This window comes from Nannospalax galili, unplaced genomic scaffold (assembly GCF_000622305.1).
Source record: "Nannospalax galili isolate Female #2095 unplaced genomic scaffold, S.galili_v1.0 scaffold9, whole genome shotgun sequence".
Taxonomy (NCBI): domain Eukaryota; kingdom Metazoa; phylum Chordata; class Mammalia; order Rodentia; family Spalacidae; genus Nannospalax; species Nannospalax galili.
This window is the reverse complement of record NW_008360332.1, coordinates 6,468,808-6,473,056: the sequence shown is the minus strand read 5'-3', so window position 1 is coordinate 6,473,056 and position 4,249 is coordinate 6,468,808. Positions and strand designations below refer to the sequence as shown.

The 4,249-nt window shown below is 46.0% G+C and overlaps 1 protein-coding gene across 1 annotated transcript in view; it reads left to right on the top strand.

The window, feature by feature from the left end:
• Window positions 1-3,773: 3,773 nt before the first annotated feature.
• Mcoln3 (mucolipin 3) overlaps window positions 3,774-4,249 on the top strand; it is a 31,699-nt gene continuing 31,223 nt past the window's right edge. Inside the window, exon 1 of the mRNA XM_029560304.1 lies at window positions 3,774-3,889. The gene's annotated coding sequence lies outside the window, so the exon portion shown is untranslated. The remainder of the gene's footprint in view (window positions 3,890-4,249) is intronic.

The window sequence follows — 4,249 nt, the reverse complement described above, 5'->3', positions numbered from 1 at the left end:
CTGGCTCTCTCTCTCTCTCTCTCTCTCTCTCTCTCTCTCTGTGTGTGTGTGTAGCATTGTATATACATGGTGTGTCTACATACATGCAGGCATAACACACATAAAACAAAAATAAACTACACAAAATATCTGTTCATATCCTTTTTCTATAAGGGTTTTATACTTTTTTGTTTTACTTTTTGTTAAACTAAGACAAAAGCACACATATGTTTTGACCTGCTAGAAGGTTTTCAGGACAATAATACTCACGCAGAGTTGCCATCTCCACTGATATCATGCTCTTTCTTTTGAAGCCTTCCTCCCAAAGGAGACCTCCTATTTATTTTACAGTCACCTTCTCTTCATAAGTAGACTATGCTCTAAGATAACAATATGAATACAGTAAACAACGGTAACCTAGTCGTTTACTGCTCCTGTGTGCTATGCACATTTGTATGAGTCCTACTCCACGTGACTGGTGGCACATTCAGCTTCTTCACACCAGCATCCCCACAAGTAATGCATTGTGCTTAGAAGGTGATGGCCAAATCCCTCAGTCACAGGAATAAATCTCATGGAACCACTGTCCTATATGTTGTGTGCTGTTCACCAAAATATTCCTATGCAATGCATGCCTCAAACACTGGAAAATGCAACTGAGATGATTGAGTAATAGTCAAACAATATGCTTGCATCTCCTACCAACACTAATAGCATTTTATGTTAAAATCACCAATTTAGGGATATATTGCTTCTAAAACTTATTTCTTGAATTATACATAGGAATAGCACAATGTATTTTGTGTGTTTAACTGTATTAACACGTTAATTTTATTCAAGAAGTGTTCTAGTTTGCTTTCAATTACTGTCACAAAACATCCTGACCAATACCAACTTGGGGAGGAAAGGGTTTATTTGACTCACATCTCCCAGGTTACAGTTCATCACTGAGGGAGTCCAAGGTACGAACTCAGGGAAGGAACCTGGAGGCAGGAGCTGGAGCACAGGCCATGGAGGAACTCTGCTTACTGGCTTGCTGCCCTGGCCCCCTTTCAACCTGCTTTCTTATACAACACCCCTACCCAGGGGTGGCACTACCCACAGTGGGCTGTGCCCTCCCACATTACTCAATAATCAAGAAAATGCCCCACAGACATGGCCATGGGCCAGACAAATGGAGGCAATTCTCCAATTGAGGCTCCCTCTACCCAGGTGTGTCAAGTTGACAACCAAAGATATCCAGAACAAGAAGGTTGCACTAGCAGGTTCAGGAACACACACAACATGGCAGAAGTTTAAAGCAAGGGTGACTGATTAGATCTTAACTGCTCTCCATCCGCATGCAGGAGCCTGAGGACCCAGAAAAGGGTGTCAGATCCCCTGAAACTGAAGTTACAGATGGTTGTGAGCTGCAATGAGGTGTTGAGAGCCAAACCTGGTTCCTCTTCAAGAGCAACAAGTGCTCTTAACCACACAGCCATCACTCCAGCCATCAGTGTATTCTGTTGAGTCAATAACATCACCATGCTGATTATTAAGGTTAATGTCCTCTTTCTACTATTTTGACACTTTTGTTAAAAATCAACAGACCAGGTATATGCATATGTCTGTTTCTGCACTCTGGTGCATTGTTTCTGTATATTCTATTTGTCTCTTTCCACTAATATGGAACAACTTTACTTACCCACCCAACTTTAAGAGTACTGCTTTTAGGTGGGGCAAATACTCTAGCTTTGTTCTTGTGAAAACTTGCTCCTGTTATTCTAGGTTCTTTACATTTCCACATGAATTTTAGAATCAGTTTGTCAAGTTCTAAAAAAATCAGCTTGTTGAAATTGGATTTAATGCATAAATGAACTTAGTGAAACTAACAAGATTCTTTGCAATTCACAAGCACAATTGAGCTTTTCTTTAAAAAATATTTTATTTTTATTTTATGTGTATGAATGTACTGCCTGCATATGTATAAGTGCATCTGTCATTCAGTGCCCGAGGAAGTCAGAAGAGGATGTAGGCTCCCCTGGAACTGGAGTTACAGACGGTTGTTAGCTGCCATGGGGGTGCTGGGAATCAAACCTGGGTCCTCTGTGAAAACAGTCAGTGCTCTTAATCATTGAGCCATCATCTCTCAGTCCACAATTGATCTTTTCAATAATTCAGATCTTCTAAAAAGCAAGAACACCTGTAAGCACATAAAATATGAGTGCTTTACACGTCATATTAATTAAAATTCACCATTCCCTTTATTAGACAGATCAGACATGTGAGGAAATAGAGAAGTGGAGAGATTTAACAATTTCCTGAAAACCCATCAATAAGTGACACAGAAGGAAATTTGGGTTCTCACTGGACTGACTGAGCCCTAACTTTTTCCATTCACCAGTTGACATAGCTCAACTGTAGCTAGGGTTGAGAGAGCAGCTTCACCCATGTCTGCAAACCTTTCCAAAATTCAGACTGTTCCTGAACAATCACACATTCAAACTCTTGCCACAGTGATAACTTCAGTGCTGTAGTAAGAAGACAGTGTTAAGTTGTGTGGAGGCATATGGGCATCAGAGATAATTAGACTTTCAAATTGCACTTGAGAATTGAGGGTGCCAGCTACATCCTCAGGGTATCTATCTTGTCTATAACTCTTGGGATTCAGGTTAATGAACAGCATACACTTTTGTACTCCACTGCCAGAGAGAGAGAGAGAGAGAGAGAGAGAGAGAGAGAGAGAGAGGTGTCTCATTCCATTTATGAATTGATCTAGGAGTTAAAAAAAAGGTTTGCAAAAGGTCTCACTGCTCTGGATATAATCTGTGAAATACCATGTCAGGGAATTTTACTGATTTTTTATAAGCTTACTTGTGCCCAAGATAATAAAAAATAAAGCAATATATTAAAACAAATCCAAAATGATTGCAATTAAAATGAGCCAAAGTTCCTGACCTATTCCTGATAAGGAATAGACTAAGGTTTAATTTTTAAAAGAAATACATGAAGAAAAATGTTACAGGTGAAAGTGTGCTGCAAGTTTTTTTTTTAAAGTGCCTGTGTATGTGGGCTCGCGCGGGTGCCTGTGAATATGTGTGAGGACACCCTCCCATGTCATACTCAGGAACAATGTCCATTCTTTTGAGACAAAGTCTCTTTGTTGGCCTAGAGCTCACCAATTAGGCTGGAGCAACTGGCCAGTGAGCACCGGGGATCTTCCAATCTCTGGCCAGGTATCACATGGATTTGGGGGGATAGAACTCTGTCCTCATGTTTGCAAGGGAAGTGCTTTACTGCTGAGCCATCTCTCACCTGATAGTCCTGCCTAAAGTATTTACATTCACATTGCTTCTCAAGGTTCCCCAGGCTCTTTCTGTCTTTTGTCCAGGTCTGGGAAGCATCGTTTCCCATCCCTTGTCCGACAAGGGATAGAGACAGTCCAAGGCCCAGGATGGATGCTTTAGGTTTTCCTGAGTTCCCCTTGTCTGCAAAAGTCAGCATGGCAGCCCTGGAGCGGAGTGAGCCTCGCTGTGACTCCAACACCGAGCGAACACTGAGCTTAAAGCCTGGTGCAACTTGGTACCACCTGCCAGAGCGGCCTGGGAGCAGCCGCCTGGTGGGAGTTGTCTGGGTGAAGGAGTGGGAGGGAGGGAGGGAGGGAGGGAGAGAGGGAGGGAAGGAACAGACCCACGCTCCCCACTTGTTACCCTGCCAAAGGCCGTCCCAGAAAGGGCGTGGAAGGGAACCAGAGTCTTGAGGAGGAGGGTCACGAGGCCTGGGAGGGCGGAGGCCTGAGGGTGGCAGACGCCCGCTAGCTCCCGGGGGAGGATGACCGTGCACTGACATGCTCGGTCCCTCTGCAGCCGGCAGGATCCGACACTTCCCCGCTGTCCCCGCAGGTGACCCCTCCGCGCGCCGCGGGCCGCAGGTGAGTCAGGCCAGGAGGCATCAGGTGTCGTGGGAACCGCGCCCGTGGCGCTCAGGGAAGGAGCGCGATGTCGCCTGCGGCCGGTGACACCGAGCTGGAGGGTGGGGGGCCCAAGACCTCTGCACCATGGAGGGCACAGAGCCGGGAGCCGGCTGCGAGATGCACGGGTTTGGCAGCGCCGGAACTCCTCGGGGGGCCACAGGTCAGTTGGATGTGTGGCAGGGTGGGAGCACCCCCGTCGGGTCACCACAGTGGGTTTAGCTTCGACTCCGGAGTCCCACCTCTCCACGCCAGCCGCGGCCCCCAGGGAAGCATCCCAGCGCTGGACGCTCCCACTCTGACCCCCGACCCGGACCGCTC